Source organism: Delphinapterus leucas, chromosome 19 (assembly GCF_059928025.1).
Source record: "Delphinapterus leucas isolate spDelLeu-1000000601 "Yukka" chromosome 19, BTC_Dleu_Yukka2, whole genome shotgun sequence".
Taxonomy (NCBI): domain Eukaryota; kingdom Metazoa; phylum Chordata; class Mammalia; order Artiodactyla; family Monodontidae; genus Delphinapterus; species Delphinapterus leucas.
Window position 1 is genome coordinate 56,474,120 of NC_143147.1, and position 17,079 is coordinate 56,491,198.

General features: G+C 39.1%; 2 protein-coding genes across 8 annotated transcripts in view; one reads left to right on the forward strand and one right to left on the reverse strand.

The window, feature by feature from the left end:
• Window positions 1–17,079, forward strand: part of CEP95 (centrosomal protein 95) — a 74,959-nt gene that overhangs the window by 30,407 nt on the left and 27,473 nt on the right. The window lies entirely within an intron of this gene.
• The window catches only part of SMURF2 (SMAD specific E3 ubiquitin protein ligase 2), a 153,393-nt gene continuing 136,314 nt past the window's right edge, over window positions 1–17,079 (reverse strand). Inside the window, exon 19 of the mRNA XM_022589184.2 lies at window positions 1–17,079. This exon is cut by the window's right edge and continues 21,287 nt beyond it. The gene's annotated coding sequence lies outside the window, so the exon portion shown is untranslated.

Genomic DNA, 17,079 nt, shown 5'->3' on the forward strand with positions numbered 1-17,079 from the left:
GAGTAACTCCAATTTCTCTGATAGTTTGTTATTAATGTATAGAATTGCAACTATTTTTGTACAGTTGACCCTTGAACAATGTGGATTTGAACTGTGCAGGCACTTATACGTAGATTTTTTTCAATAAATACGTACTATACTACTATACTATCAACAGTGCCGGTTGAATCCATGGATGCAGAACTGTGGATACGGAGCACTATCTGTAAAGTTATACTCAGATTTTTGGCTGCGTGGAGTCAGTGCCCTAAGGAACAACTGTATATTGATTTTGTAACCTGCAGTTTTACAAACTTCGTTTATTCTAACAGTTTTGGTGGCTTCTTTAGGGTTTTTTATATATAATATGACGTCATCTGTAAAGTTACATTTCTTCATTTCTGATCTGGATGTCTTTTATTTCTTTTTCTTGCCTAATTGCTCTGTCTAGGACTTGTAGTACTATGTTGAATAAAAGCAGGCATCCTTGTCTTGTTCCTGATCTTAGAGGAACTACTTTCAGCTTTTCACTGTTGAATATGTTAGCTATGGGCTTGTCATATATGCCATGTTGAGGTACACTCCTTCTATACCCAGTTTGTTGAAAGTTTTTAAAATGAATGGATGTTGAATTTTGTTAAATGCTTTTTCTTTATTTATTGAGATGATAATATGATTTTTATCTTTTGTTTGGTGTACACAGTGACGGATTTGTGAATGCTGAACCATCCTTGCACTTCTGGAATAAATCCCACTTGATCATGGTGCATGATACTTGTAGTGTACTGTTGAATTCATTTGCTAATATTTTGTTGAGGATTTTTGCATCTATGTTCATCAGGGATATTGGTCTGTAATTTTTTGTGGCGTCCTGTCTGGTTTTGGTTTTAGGGTAATGTTGGCCTTGTAAAATGAGTTTGGAAGTGTTTCTTCTTCTTCTGTGTTTTGGAAAGGTTTGAGAAGGATTGGTATTAATTCTTTAAATGTTTGGTAGAATTCACCAGTGAAGCCATCTGGTCCTTGACTTTTTTTTTTTTAATTTTTATTTTATATTGGAGTATAGTTGATTAACAATGTTGCATTAGTTTCAGGTGTAAAGCAAAGTGATTCAGTTATACGTATATCCATTCTTTTTCAGATTCTTTTCCTATATAGGTTATTACAGAATATTGAGTAGAGTTCCCTGTGCTGTACAGTAGGTCCCTGTTGGTTATGTATCTTTTTTTTTTTTTCCCCGGTACACAGGCCTCTCACTGCCGTGGCCTCTCCCTTTGCGGAGCACAGGCTCCAGACACACAGGCCCAGCGGTCATGGCTCATGGGCCCAGCCGCTCCGTGGCATGTGGGATCCTCCCAGACCAGTGCACGAACCCGTGTCCCCTGCATCGGCAGGTGGACTCTCAACCACTGTGCCACCAGGGAAGCCCGGTTATGTATCTTAAATAAAGTGCGTACATGTCAATCCCAAACTCCCAATCTATCCTTCCTCTCGACCCTTCCCCCTGGTAACCATAAATTTGTTCTCTAAATCTGTGACTCTGTTTCTGTTTTGTAAATAAGTTCATTTGTATCTTTTTTTTTTCAGATTTCACATATAAGCGACATCATATGCTATTTGTCTTTGTCTGACTGACTTCACTTAGCATGATAATCTCCAGGTCCGTCCATGTTGCTGCAAATGGCATTATTTCATTCTTTCTAATGGCTGAGTAATACTCCATTGTATATATGTACCACATCTTTATCCATTCATCTGTTGATGGACATTTAGGTTGCTTCCATGTCTTGGCTGTTGTAAATAGCACTGCAGTGAACATTGCAGTGCATGTATCCTTTCAAACTCTTGTTTTTCTCCAGATATATTCCCAGGAGTGGGATTGCTGGATCATATGGTTTTTAGTTTCTTAAGGAACATCCATACTGTTCTCCATAGTGGTTGTACCAATTTACTTCCCCACACAGTGTAGGAGAGTTCCCTTTTCTCCACACCCTCTCCAGTACTTACTGTTGGTAGACTTTGATGATGGCCTGGTGTGTGGTGATATTTCATTGTAGTTTTGATTTGCATTTCTCTAATAATTAGCGATGTTGAGCATCTTTTCATGTGTCTCTTGGCCGTCTGTATGTCTTCTTTGGAGAAATGTCTGTTTAGATCTTCTGCCCATTTTTTGATTGGGTTGTTCTTTTTTTGTTTTTGTTCTTTTGACACTGAGCCGCATGAGCTGCTTGTAAATTTTGGAGATTAATCTCTTGGTCACATTGTTTGCAAATATTTTCTCACATTCTGTGGGTTGTGCTTTCGTTTTGTGTATGGTTTCCTTTGCTGTGCAAAGCTTTTTAGTTTAATTAGGTCCCATTCATTTATATTTTTTATTTCCATTACTCTAGGAGACGGATTGAAAAAGATATTGCTGTGATTTATGTCAGAGTGTTCTGCCTGTGTTTTCTTATAAGAGTTCTATATTGATAGTATCTGGTCCATTTAGGTCTTTATTTTGAGGTTTATTTTTGTTTATGGTGTTAGAGAATGTTCTAATTTCATTTTTTTTTTTTACATGTAGCTGTCCAGTTTTCCCAGCACCATTTATTGAAGAGACTATCTTTCCTCCATTGTATAGTGTTGCCTCCTTTGTTGTAGATTAATTAACCATAGGTGCATGGGTTTGTTTCTGGGCTTTCTGTCATGTTCCATTGAGCTATATGTCTGTTTTTGTGCCAGTACCATACTGTTGTGATGACTGTAGCTTTGTATCAGTAGTATAGTCTGAAGTCAGGAAGTCTAATTCCTCCAGCTCCATTTTTCTTTCTCAAGATTGCTTTGGCTATCCAGGGTCTTTTGTGTCTCCATACAGATTTTAAGATTTTTTTTGTTCTAGTTCTGTGAAAAATGCCATTGTCAATTTGGTAGGGATTGCATTGAATCTGTAGATTGCCTTGGCTAGTACAGTCATTTTGACAATATTCGTTCTTCCAATCCAAGAACATGGTATATTTTTCCATCTGTTTGTGTCATCTTTGGTTTCCTTCATCAGCATCTTATGGTTTTCCGAGTTACAGGTCTTTTGCCTCCTTAGGTAGATTTATTCCTAGGTATTTTATTCTTTTTGATGCAATGGTAAATGGAGATTGTTTCCTTAATTTCTCTTTCTGATCTTCTTAGTGTACAGAAATGCAACAGATTTCTATGTATTAATCTTGTATCCTGCAATTTTACCAAGTTCATTGATGAGCTCTAGTAGTTTTCTGGTAACATCTTTAGGATTTCTATGTACAGTATTATGTCATCTGCAAACAGTGACAGTTTTACTTCTTTTCCAATTTGGATTCCTTTTATTTCTTCTCTGATATCTGTGGCTAGGACTTCCAAAACTATGTTGAGTATAAGTGGCGAGAGTGGACATCCTTGTCTTGTTCCTGATCTTAGAGGAAATGCTTTCAGCTTTTCATTGTTGAGTATGATGTTAGCTGTAGATTTGTCATATATGGCCTTTATTATGTTGAGGTATGTTCCCTCTCTGCCCACTTTCTGGAGAGTTTTTTTTATCATAAATGGCTGTTGAATTTTGTCAGAAGCTTTTTGTGCATCTATTGAAATGATCATAGGATTTTTATTCTTCAATATGTTGATGTGGTGTATCACACTGACTGATTTGCAGTTATTGAAAAATCCTTGCATCCCTGAGATAAAATTCCACTTGATCGTGTTGTATGATCCTTTTAATGTATTGTTGGATTCAGATTGCTAGTATTTTGTTGAGTTTTGCGTCTATGTTCATCGGTGATATTGGCCTGTAATTTTCTTTTTTTTGTGGTATCTTTGTCTGGTTTTGGTATCAGGGTGATCGTGGCCTAATAGAATGAGTTTGGGAGTGTTCTTTCCTCTGCAATTTTTTTGGAATAGTTTAAGAAGGATAGGTGTTAACTCTTCTCTAAACGTTTGATAGAATTTACCTGTGAAGCCATCTGGTCCTCGACTTTTGTTTGCTGGGAGTTTTTAAATCACAGTTTCAATTTCAGTACTTGTGATTGGTCTGTTCATATTTTCTATTTCTTCCTGGTTTAGTCTTGGGAGATTTTACCTTTCTGAGAATTTGTCCATTTCTTTCAGGTTGTCCATTTTATTGGCATCTAGTTTGTAGCAGTCTCTTATAAGATCTGTTGTATTTCTGTGGTGTCTGTTGTAAGTTCTCCTTTTTCATTTCTAATTTTACTTATTTGGGCCCCCTTCCTGTTTTTCTTGATGAGTCTGGCTAAAGCTTTTATCAATTTTGTTTATCTTTTCAAAGAACCAGATTTTAGTTTCATTGATCTTCTCTATTGTTTTCTTTGTTTCTATTTCATTTATTTCTGCTCTGATCTTTATGATTTCTTTCCTTCTACTGAATTTCGGTTTTGTTTGTTCTTTCTCTAGTTGCTTTAGGTGTAAGGTTAGGTGTTTATTTCTGATTTTTCTTGTTTCCTAAGGTAAGATTGTATCAGTATAAACTTCCCTCTTAGAACTGTTTTGCTGCATCCCATAGATTTTGCTTTCATTTTCATTTGTCTCTAGGTATTTTTTGATTTCCTCTTTGACTTCAGTGATTCATTGGTTGTTTAGTAGCATATTGTTTGGCCTCCACGTGTTTGTGTTTTTTACAGTTTTTTTCTTGTAGTTGATTTCTAATCTCAGCATTGTGGTTGGAATAGATGCTTGATATGGTTTCAGTTTTCTTAAATTTACCAAGGCTTGCATTGTGATCCAACATGCGATCAATCCTGGAGAATGTTCTGTGTGCACTTGAGAAGAATGTATACTCTGTTGATTTTGAATGGAATGCTCTATAAATATCGAGTCTGTTTGGTTTAATGTGTCATTTAAGGCCTGTGTTTCCTTATTTATTTTCTATCTGGATAATCCATCTATTGATGAAAGAGGGGTGTTCAAGTCCCCTACTATTATCATGTTACTGTTGATTTCTCTTTTTATGGCTGTATTTATTTACCTTATATATTAAGGTGCTCCTATGTTGGGTGCATATATATTTACAGTTGTTATATCTTTTTCTTGGATTGATCCCTTGACCATTATGTAGTGTCCTTTGTCTCTTACAGCAGTCTTTATTTTAAAGTCTATTTTATCTGAAATGGGTATTGCTACTCCAGCTTTCTTTTGATTTCCATTTGCATGGAAAACCTTTTTCCATCCACTCACTTTCATTCAGTATGTGTCCGTAGATCTGAAGTGGGTCTCTTGTAGACAGCATATATATGGGTCTTGTTTTTGTATCCATTCAGCCAGTCTGTGTCTTTTGGTTGGAGCACTTAATCCATTTATGTTTAAGGTAATTATTGATATGTATTTTTTTATTGCCCTTTTGTTAATTGTTTGGGATTTCCTTTTGTAGGTCTGTTTTCTTCCCTTTCTCTTTTGTTCTCTTCTCTTGTGATTTGATGCCTAACTTTAGTGTTGTCTTTGGATTCCTTTTTCTTTTTTTGTGTGTGTATTTTTGTAGATTTTCAGTTTGTGGTTACCATGAGGTTTTGATATAGCAGTCTATATATAAACAAGATTGTTTTAAGTTGCTGGTTTTTTAATTTCAAATGCAATTCCAATATCCTGCATTTTTGCTCTCCTCTTCTCACAGTTGCTGGTTTTGATATGATATTTGCATGCAGATGATTTCCTGTCTTTACTGTATGTTTGCCTAATGGTGAGCTTTTCCATTTGTATTCTTCTTGTTTCTAGTTGTGCCCTTTTCTTTTCTGCCTGGAGAAGTTCTTTAGCATTTGTTGCAAAGCTGGTCTGGTGGTCCTGAATTTTCTTAGCTTTTGCTTGTCTGTAAAGCTTTGATTTCTCCTTTGAATCTGAATGAGAGCCTTACTGGGTAAAGTATTCTTGGTTGTAGGTTCTTCCCTTTGATCACTTTATTAATTTATTTATTTTAATACATCTTTATTGGAGTATAATCACTTTACAATACCATGTTAGTTTCTGTTGCACAACAAAGCGAATCAGCCATATGCATATACATGTCCCCATATCCCCTCCCTCTTGAGCCTCCCTCCCATCCTCCCTATGCCACCCTTCTAGGTCATTGCTAAGCACCGAGCCGATCTCCCTGTGCTATGCTGCTGCTTCCTACCAGCCAACTATTTTACATTCGGTAGTGTATATACTCAATGCTACTATCACTTCGTCCCAGCTTCACCCTCCCACCCCATGTCATCAGGTCCATTCTCTATGTCTACCTCTTTATTCCTGCCCTGCAACTAGGTTCATCAGTAACTTTTTTTTAAGATTCCATATACATGTGTTAGCATATGGTATTTGTTTTTCTCCTTCCGACTTCACTCTGTATGACGGACTCTGGGTCCATCCACCTCACTACAAATAACTCAGTTTTGTTTCTTTTTATGGCTGAGTAATATTCCATTGTATATATGTGCCACATCTTCTTTCTCCATTCATCTGTCATTGGACACTTAGGTTGCTTCCATGTCCTGACTCTTGTAAATAGTGCTGCAGTGAACATTGTGGTGCATGTCTCTTTTTGAATTATGGTTTTCTCAGGGTATATGCCCAGTAGTGGGATTGCTGGGTCATATGGTAGTTCTATTTTTAGTTTTTTAAGGAACCTCCATACTGTTTTCCATAGTGGCTGTATCAATTTACATTCCCACCAACAGTGTAGGAGGGTTCCCTTTTCACCACACACTTTCCAGCATTTGTTGTTTCTAACTTTTTTGATAATGGCCATTCTGACCAGCATGAGGTGATACCTCATTGTAGTTTTGATTTGCGTTTCTCTAATAATTAGTAATGTTGAGCATCTTTTCATATGCTTCTTGGCCATCTGTATGTCTTCCTTGGTGAAATGTCTATTTAGGTCTAATGCCCATTTTTTAACTCAATTGTTTGTGTTTTTGATATTGAGTTCCATGAGCTCTTTGTATATTTTGGAGATTAATCCTTTGTTGTTTCATTTGCAAATATTTTCTCCCATTCTGAGGGTTGTCTTTTTGTCTTGTTTACGGTTTCCCTGATGTTAAAAAGCTTTTAAGTTTAATTAAGTCCCATTTTTTATTTTTGTTTTTATTTCCAGTACTCTAGGAGGTGGGTCAAAAAAGATTTTGCTGTGGTTTATGTCAAAGAGTGTTTTTCCTATGTTTTCCTCTAAAAGTTTTATAGTGTCTGGTCTTACATTTAAGTCTTTAATCCATTTGGAGTTTATTTCTGTGTATGGTGTTAGGTAGTGTTCTAATTCCATTCTTTTACATGTAGCTGTCCAGTTTTCCCAGCACCACTTATTGAAGAGGTTGTCTTTTCTCCATTGTCCATTCTTGCCTCCTTTGTCGTAATTTAGGTGCCCATATGTGTGTGAGTTTACCTCTGGGCATTCTTTCCTGTACCATTGATCTATATTTCTGTTTTTGTGCCATTACCATACTGTCTTGATTACTGTAGCTTTGTGGTATAGTTTGAAGTCGGGGAGCCTAATTCCTCCATCTCCATTTTTCTTTGTCAGCATTGCTTGGTCTTTTGTGTTTCCATACAAATTGTAAGATTTTTTTGTTCTAATTCTGTGAAGAATGCCATTGATAGTTTGATAGGGATTGCATTGAATCTATAGATTGCTTTGGGCACTATAGTTGTTTTCACAATATTGATTCTTCCAATCCAAGAACATGATATATTTCTCCATCTGTTTATGTCATCTTTGGTTTGTTTCATCAGTGTTTTATAGTTTTCTGAGTACAAGTCTTTCGCCTCCTTAGGCAGGTTTATTCTTAGGTATTTTATTCTTTTTGTTGCAATGGTGAATGGGATTGTGTCCTTAATTTCTCTTTCTGGTTTTTCACTGTTGGTGTATAGTAATGCCAGAGATTTCTGTGCATTAATTTTGTATCCTGCAAACTTACCAAATTCACTGATTAGTTCTAGTAGTTTTCTGGTGGCATCTTTAGGATTTTCTACGTATAGTATAATGTCATCGGCAAATAGTGACAGTTTTACTTCTTTTCCAATTTGGATTCCTTTTATTTCGTTTTCTTTTCTGATTACTGTGGCTGGGACTTCCAAAACTATGTTGAATAAGAGTGGTGAGAGTGGGCATCCGTGTCTTGTTCCTGATCCTAGTGGAAATGCTTTCAGTTTTTCACCATTGAGTATGATGCTTGCTGTGGGTTTGTCATATATGACTTTTATTATGTAGGTTCCCTCTATGCCCATTTTCTGGAGAGTTTTTATTGTAAAGGGGTGTTGAATTTTGTAAAAAGCTTTTTGTGCATCTACTGAGATGATCATATGGTTTTTATTCCTTAATTTGTTCATGTGATGTATCACATTGATTGATTTTGCATATATTGAAGAATCCTTGCATCCCTGGGATAAATCCCATTTGATCATGTCGTATGATCCTTTTTTTTTGTTCTTTTGCAGTACGCGGGCCTCTCACTATTGTGGCCTCTCCCATTGCGGAACGCAGGCTCAGCAGCCATGGCTGACGGGCCCAGCCGCTCCGTGGCATGTGGGATCCTCCCAGACCGGGGCATGAACCCGTGTCCCCTGCATCGGCAGGCGGACTCCCAACCACTGCACCAGCAGGGAAGCCCTGTATGATCCTTTTAATGTGCTGTTGGATTCTGTTTGCTAGTATTTTGTTCAGGATTTTTGTGTCTATGTTCATCAGTGATATTGGTCTGTAATTACCTTTTTTTGTGGTATCTTTTTCTGGTTTTGGTATCAGGGTGATGGAGACTTTGTAGAATGAATTTGGGAGTGTTCCTCCCTCTGCAATTTTTTGGAAGAGTTTGAGAAGGATCGGTATAAGCTCCTTTCTAAATGTTTGATAGAATTCTCCTGTGAAGCCATCTGGTCCTGGACTTCTGTTTGTTGGAAGATTTTTAATTAAGGTTTCAGTTTCATTACTTGTGATAGGTCTGTTTATATTTTCTAATTCTTCCTGGTTCAGTCCTGGAAAATTGAACCTTTCCAAGAATTTGTCCATTTCTTCATGGTTGTCCATTTTATTGGCATATAGTTGTTTGTAGTAGTCTCTTACAATCCTTTGTATTTCTGCAGTGTCAGTTGTGATTTCTTCTTTTTCATTTCTAATTTTATTGATTTGCATCCTCTCCCTTTTTTTCTTGATGAGTCTGGCTAAGGCTTTATCAATTTTGTTTATCTTCTCAAAGAACCAGCTTTTCGTTTTATTGATCTTTGCTATTGTTTTCTTTGTTTCTATTTCATTTATTTCTGTTCTGATTTTTATGATTTCTTTCCCTCTACTGGCTTTCGGTTTTCTTTGTTCTTCTTTCTCTAGTTGTTTTAAGTGTAGGGTTAGATTATTTGAAGTTTTTCTTGTTTCTTGAGGTGAGATTGAATAGCTGTAAACTTCCCTCTTAGAACTGCTTTTGCTGCGTCCCATAGGTTTTGGGTCGCCGTGTTTTTGTTGTCATTTGTTTCTATGTATTTTTAAGTTTCTTCTTTGATTTCCTCAGTGATCTCTTGGTTATTTAGTAGTGCACTGTTTAGCCTCCATGTATTTGGGGTGTTTTACAATTTTTTTTCCTGTAATTGATTTCCAGTTTCATAGCGTTGTGGTCAGAAAAGATGCTTGATACGATTTCAATTTTCTTAAATTTTCCAAGGCTTGATTTGTGACCCAAGATGTGATCTATCCTGGAGAATGTTACATATGCACTTGAGAAGAAAGTATATTCTTCCACTTCTGGGTGGAATGTTCTGTAAATATCAGATCTGTCTGGTCTATTGTGTCATTTAAAGCTTGTGTTTACTTATTTTCTGTTTGGATGATCTGTCCATTGGTGTAAGTGGGGTGTTAAAGTCCCATACTATTATTGTGTTACTGTCGATTTCTCCTTTCATGGTTGTTAGCCTTTGCCTTATGTATTGAGGTGCTCCTGTGTTGGGTGCCTAAACATTTATAATTGTTATATCTTCTTGGATTGATCATTTGATCATTATGTAGTGTCCCTCTTTATCTCTTGTAACAGTCTTTATTTTAAAGGCTATTTTATTTGATACAAGTATTGCTACTCCAGCTTTCTTTTGATTTCCATTTGCATGGAATATCTTTTTCCATCCCTTCACTTTCAATCTGTATGTGTCCCTAGCTCTGAAGTGGCTCTCTTGTAGACAGCATATATATGGGTCATGTTTTTGTATCCATTTAGCCAGTCTGTGTCTTTTGGTTGGGGCATTTAATCCATTTACATTTAAGGTTATTATCAATACGTATATTCGTATTATCATTTTCTTAATTGTTTTTGGTTTGTTTTTGTGGGTCTTCTTCTATTGTGTTTCCTGCTTAGAGAAGTTTCTTTAGCATTTGTTCTAAAGCTGGTTTGGTGGTGCTGAATTCTCTTAGTTTTTGTTTGTCTGAAAAGCCTTTGGCTTCTCCACTGAATCTGAATGAGATCCTTGCTGGGTAGAGTAATCTTGGTTGTAGGTTTTTCTCTTTCATAACTTTAAGTATATTCTGCCACTCCCTTTTGGCCTGCAGAGTTTCCACTGAAAAATCAGCTGATAACCTTATGGGGATTCCTTTGTATGTTATTTTTGTTTTTCCCTTGCTTTTAATATTTTTTCTTTGAATTTAATTTTTGTTAGTTTGATTAATATGTGTCTTGATGTGTTTTTCCTAGGGTTTATCCTGTATGGGACTCTCTGTGCTTCCTGGCCTTGGGTGACTATTTCCTTTCCCATGTTAGGGAAGTTTTCCACTATAATCTCTTCAAATATTTTCTCAGACCCTTTCTTTTTCTCTTCTTCTGGGACTCCTATAATTCGAATGTTGGTGTGTTTAATGTTGTCCCAGAGGTCTCTGAGATTCAGTTTTTTTCATTCTTTTTTTCAATACATTTATTTATTTATTTATTTATTTATTTATTTATGGCTGTGTTGGGTCTTTGTTGCTGTGTGCAGGCTTTCTCTAGTTGCGGTGAGCAGGGGCTACTCTTCATCGTGGTGTGAGGGCTTCTCATTGTTGTGGCTTCTCTTGTTGTGGAGCATGGGCTCTAGGTGCACAGGCTTCAGTAGTTGTGGCTTGCGGGCTCTAGAGCTCAGGCTCAGCAGTTGTGGCACACAGGCTTAGTTGCTCCTCGGCATGGGGGATCTTCCCGGGCCAGGGCTCGAACCTGTGTCCCTTGCATTGGCAGGCAGATTCTTAACCACTGCACCACCAGGGAAGCCCTCATTCTTTTTTCTTTATTCTGCTCCTCGGCAGTTATTTCCACCATTTTGTCTTCCAGCTCACTTATTCATTTTTCTTCCTCCGTTATTCTGTTATTGATTCCTTCTAGTGTATTTTTCATTTCAGTTATTGTATTGTTCATCTCTGTTTGTTCTTTAGTTCTTCTAGATCTTTGTTAAACATTTCTTGTATTTTCTCAATCCGTGCTTCCTTTCTGTTTCCAAGATTCTGGATCATCTTCACTGTCATTGCTCTGAATTCTTTTTCAGGTAGATTGTCTGTTTCCTCTACATTTATTTGGTTTTGTAGGTTTTTACCTTGTTCCTTCATCTGTGACATTTTTTTGCTGTTTCTTTTTTTGTTTTTTAATGAGTGGGATTGTGTTTCTGTTTTACTGGTTGTTTGGCCTGAGGCTTCCAACATTGGAGTTTGTAGGCTCTTGGGCAGAGCTGGGTCTTGGTGCTGATGAGATGAGGAACTCTGTGAGACCTCACTTCCAATAAATATTACCTGGGATCTGAGGTTCTCTGTTAGTCCAGTGGTTCGGACTTGGAGCTCTGACTGCAGAGCTCACGAATCAAGATCCTGCAAGCCGCGTGGGGCAGCAAAAAATAAAAAATAGAACAATAACAATGTAAAAAATAAAATTAGACTAGGAAACTAACAGATACGTTAAAAAGAGTGTAAAAATAAAAATGTAGATGAATCAACAACTGGAAAGTACATCAGTACCACAATCGTAAAAAAGAGGAGGGAAAAGAAAAATAAAAAGGGCGGGGTGGGGGAGCCCTTGGCTGTGGAGAGGGAGGCCTAAGCAAGGGAGATTTGTGCGGTGGGCGGGGCCAATGCTCAGGACCCACAGGGCTGGAAAAGGCCCTGGGGGCTGTGGGGGGTGGGGCTTAGGGTTAAGGAACAGAAGGGGCCCAGGTGTGCCTCCCACCCCTGGTCTCAGAGGGCAGGGGACCTCACCTGGGAGCCCAGCAGGCTTCCTGGGCTCAAGTGGGCAGGGCAAATGCCCTCCTCTCCTCTTCTGCTCCTCTGGTCTGGGGTCTGGGAGGGCCCTTCCCACCTTCCTCTCCTGATCTCCTGGGCCTCCCTCCTATGCCCCCAGGACCAATGTGGCTGGAGGTGGGGTAAGGGGGGGCCTTGGAGGGCAGGGGACTGGCCTGGGAGCTCAATAGGCTCCCTCTGCCCTAGTGGGCAGGGCAGTTGCCCTCTGCTCCTCTCCTGCTCCTTCTGGAGGCCCCCTCCAACCTGCCTCTCCTGATTTCCCCGGCCTCCTTCCTATGCCCCCAAGGACCCACATGGCCTGGAGGAGGGGGCTTTGGATTGCAGGGGACCAGCCTGGGAGCTTAGCAGGCTCCCTGGGCCCCAGTTGGCAGGGCAGTCGCCCTCCGCTCCTTTCCCACTCCTCCTGGATGGCCCCTCCCACCTGCCACTCCTGATCTCCCCGGCCTCCCTCCTATGCCTCCAGGACCCACGCAGCCTGGATGGGGCTTTGGAGCAGGGAGAACTGGCTTGGCAGCTCAGCAAGCTCCCTAGCCCGAGTGGGCCAGGCGATCACCCTCTGCTCCTCTCCCGCTTTTCCCAGAGAGTCCCTCCCACCTGCCTCTCCTGATCTCCCTGGCCTCAGGGGTGCCAGTCTTGGCCTCCAGTTCTCCTCCCCCCTCAGTTCCCATACGTCCTACTGGTTCACTCTGGGGTTCCTCCCGTCTCCTTGGGGGTCAGAGTCTCTCACCAGCAGCCGGCAGGCACCCTAGTTGTGGGGAGATGCGAATTCCATGTCTTCCCACAGCACCATCTTGACTCCTTCCCCATCACTTTAAATATATCATGCCACTCCCTTATGGCCTGCAGAGATTCTGCTGAGAGATCAGCTGATAACCTTATGGGAGTTCCCTTGTATGTTACTTGTTGCTTTTAGTATTTTTTCTTTGTCTTTAATTTTTGTCAGTTTGATTACTGTGTGTCTCATCGTGTTCCTCCTTGGGTTTATCCTGCCTGGGACTCTCTGCGCTTCCTGGACTTGGGTGACTGTTTCCTTTCCTGTGTTAGGGAAGTTTTCATCTGTTATCTCTTACAGTATTTTCTCAGGTCCTTACCCTCTCTCTTCTCCTTCTGGGACTCCTATAATGTGAATGTTGGTGCATTTAATGCCCCAGATGTCTCTTAGACTGTCCTCATCTCTTTTCATTCTTTTTTCTTTATTCTGTTCCTTGGCAGTGATTTCCACCATTCTGTCCTCCAGCTCACTTATTCGTTCTTCTGCCTCAGTTATTCTGCAATTGATTCTTTCTGGTGTATTTTTTATTTCAGTTATTGTATTGTATTTATCTCTGTTCTTTAGTTCTAGGTCTTTTTTGTTTGTTTGTTTGTTTTTTGTTTGGTTTGGTTTTGCGGTACGCGGGCCGCTCACTGCTGTGGCCTCTCCCGTTGCGGAGCACAGCGGCCACAGCTCACGGGCCCAGCCGCTCCACGGCATGTGGGATCCTCCCGGACCGGGGTACGAACCCGTGTCCCCTGTATCGGCAGGCGGACTCTCAACCACTGCGCCACCAGGGAAGCCCCTGTTCTAGGTCTTTGTTAAACATTTTTTGTATCTTCTCGACCTGTGTTTCCATTCTTTTTCTGAGATTTTAAATCATCTTTACTATCATTACTCTGAATTCTTTTTTGCATAGATTGCCTGTCTCCACTTCACATGGTTGTTCTTCTTGGGTTTTATCTTGTTCCTTCGTCTGGGACATATTCTTCTGCTGTCTCATTTTGTTTAACTTTTCTGTGATCGAGGTTTCCATTCTGCAGGCTGCAGGGTAGAGGCTTTTCTTGCTTCTGCTGTCTGCCCCCTGGTGGATGAGGCTGTCTAAGAGGCTTGCGCAGGCTTCCTGGTGGGAGGGACTGGTTCCTGCCCACTGGTGGGTAGAGCTGTGTCTTGTCCCTCTGGTGGGCTGGGCTGTATTAAGGGGTGTGTTAACTGGGCAGCTGTGTGCTCAGGAAGACTCTAAGCAGCCTGCCTGCTGGTGGGTGGGGCTGTGTTCCTGCCCTGTGGGCCGTTTGGCCTGAGACATCCCAGCACACAGCCAGCTCACAGGCTGTTGGGTAGGGCCAGGTCCTGGTAAGAAAATGGCAGCCTCCAGGAGGGCTCATGCCGATGAGTACTTCCCAGAAGTACCGCCACCTGTGTCTTTGTCCCTGAAGTGAACCACAGCCACCCCCTGCCTCCACAGGACACCCTCCAATACTAGCAGATAGGTCTGGCCCAGTCTCTTATGAGATCACTGCTTTTTTCCTTGGGTCCTGGTGCACGCAAGACCTTGTGTGCACCCTCCAAGGGTGGAGTTTCTGTTTTCCCCAGTCCTGTGGGATTCCTGTGATCAAACCCCACTGGCCTTCAAAGCCAGATTCTCTGAGAGCTCCTCCTCCTGTTGCCAAACCCCCAGGCTTGGGAGCCTGTCATGGGGTTCAGAACTTTCACTCCTGTGGGAGAACATCCGTTATCTCATGTAGATACAAAAAAAAAAAATATTTCACTTGTGATGAGAACTCTTAGTATCTACTCTCTTAACTTTCAAATACATCATCACAGCAGGGTTAACTATAGTCATCATGCTGTGCATTACATCCCTAGTACTTATTTTACAACTGGAAGTTTGTACCTTTTGAGCAGTCCCCCCACCCTTTACCCCCTGCCTCTAGTAACCACAAATCTGATCTCTTTGTATATGAGTTTGGCTTTTTTTTTTTTTTAAGATTTCCACATTTAAGTGAGTTTGGTTTCTTTTTTTTTTTCAGTTACACATACAGATGATTTCATACAGTATTTGTCTTTCTGTCTGACTTATTTTACTTAGCAAAATGGAATCAAGGTCCATCCATGTTGTCACAAATGGTGGAATTTCCTTCCTTCTTATGACTGAATAACATTTCATTGTATGTATATACCACATCATCTTTATCCATTCATCTGTCAGTGGACACTTACTATTGTTCCATGTCTAGGTTATTGTAAATAATGCTGCTTTGAACATGGGGAAACAGATACCTCTTCAACATAGTGTTTTTGTTTCCCTTGTATATATTCCCAGAGATTAAATTGATGGATCATATGGTAATTCTATTTTCAATTATTTGAGGACCTTCCATACTGTTTTCCATAATGGCTGTACCAATTTATAATCCCACCAGCAGTGCACAGTGGTTTCCTTTACTCCACATCCTTGCCAACACTTGTTACTTCTTTTTGGTGATAGCCATTCTAACAGGCGTGAGATGACATCTCACTGTAGTTTTAATTTACATTTCCCTAATGATTAGTGCTGTTGAGCACCTTGTCATGTACCTGTTGGCCATTTGTATATCTTCTTTGGAAAAATGTCTCTTCAGGTCTTTTATCCATTTTTAAATTGAATTATTTGGTTTTTTGCTATTGAGTTGTAAGCATTCTTTATATATTTTGTATAGTAACCCCTTATCAGAGATCTGATTTGCAATTTTTTTTTCCATTCTGTAGGTGGTTTTTTTCATTTCTTTGATCGTTTCTTTTGTGGTACAGAATTTTACTTTGATATAGTTCCACCTGTTTATTTTGGTCCTTGACTTTAGGTGTCATATCTTTGTTTTTTAATGTAGGCATTTATTGTTATGAACTTCCTCTTACAACTGTTTTTGCTGCATCCCATAAGTTTTGGTATATTGTATTTCCATTTTCATTTTTCTTAAGATTTTTAAAATTTCTCTTGATTTCTTTGACCCACTGGTTGGCTAATATGATATTGCTTAATCTCCATGTATTTGTGAATTTCCCATTTTCGTCTTGTAATTGATTTCTAGTTTCATACTATCATGGTCAGAAAAGATGCTTGATACGATTTCAGTCATTTAGAATTTTCAAAGACTTGTTTTGTGGCCTAACATATGATCTATCCCAGAGAATGTTTCGTGTGCGTTGGAGAAGAATGTGTATTCTCCTGCTTTGGCATAAGAGTTTTTTGTAAATGTCTGTTAAGTTATCTGGACTAACATGTAATTTAAGTCCAGTATTTCCGTATTGATCTGTCTGGGTGATCTATCCACTGCTGAAAGTGGGGAATCTAAGTCCCCTACTATTTCTGTACTATTATTTCTCCCTTTGGGTCTGTTAATATTTGCTTTATATATTTAGATACTCCAATGTTAGGTGCAAAAAACGTACATAAAATTATATTCTCTTTATGAATTGACCCTTTTATTATTGTATAATGATCTTATTTGTCTCTCATTATAGTTTTTGTCTTAAAGTCTATTTTGTCTGTTAGAAGTATAGCTACTACACCAGCTTTCTTTAGGTTTCCATTTGTATGGAATATCTTTTCCCACCCCTTCACTGTTAGTCTGTGTGTGTTCTTAAAGATGGAGTCTCTTGTAGGCAGCATAGTTGGGTCTTTTTAAATTTTTAATCCATTCAGCTACTCAGTGTGTTTTGATTGGAGAATTTAGTCCATTTACATTTCAAGTAATTATTTACTGATTGATATGGTCTAAATGTCATTTTGTTAATTGTTTTCTGGCTGCTTTGTAATTCCATTGTTCCTTTCTTCTTTTCTTGCTGTCTTCCTTTGTGACTTGAGGATTTTCCCTAATCGTAGCTTAGATTTTTCTCTGTTTTGTGTATCTAAGTTTCTGCTTTGTGGTTACCATAAGGCTTATATAAAACATATTTATAACAGCATATTTTAAGGTGAAAAGTTGAAACACATATTAAAGTTTTACATTTTTACTTTCCCTTCATTTTATGTTTTTGATGCCACATTTTACATTGTTTTTCCTTGTGTATACATTAACAAATTATTGTAGTTATAGTTATTTTTACTATTTTTGTTTGTCAGTCTTCATACTAGATTTGGTATATGACTTACCACCATTATAAC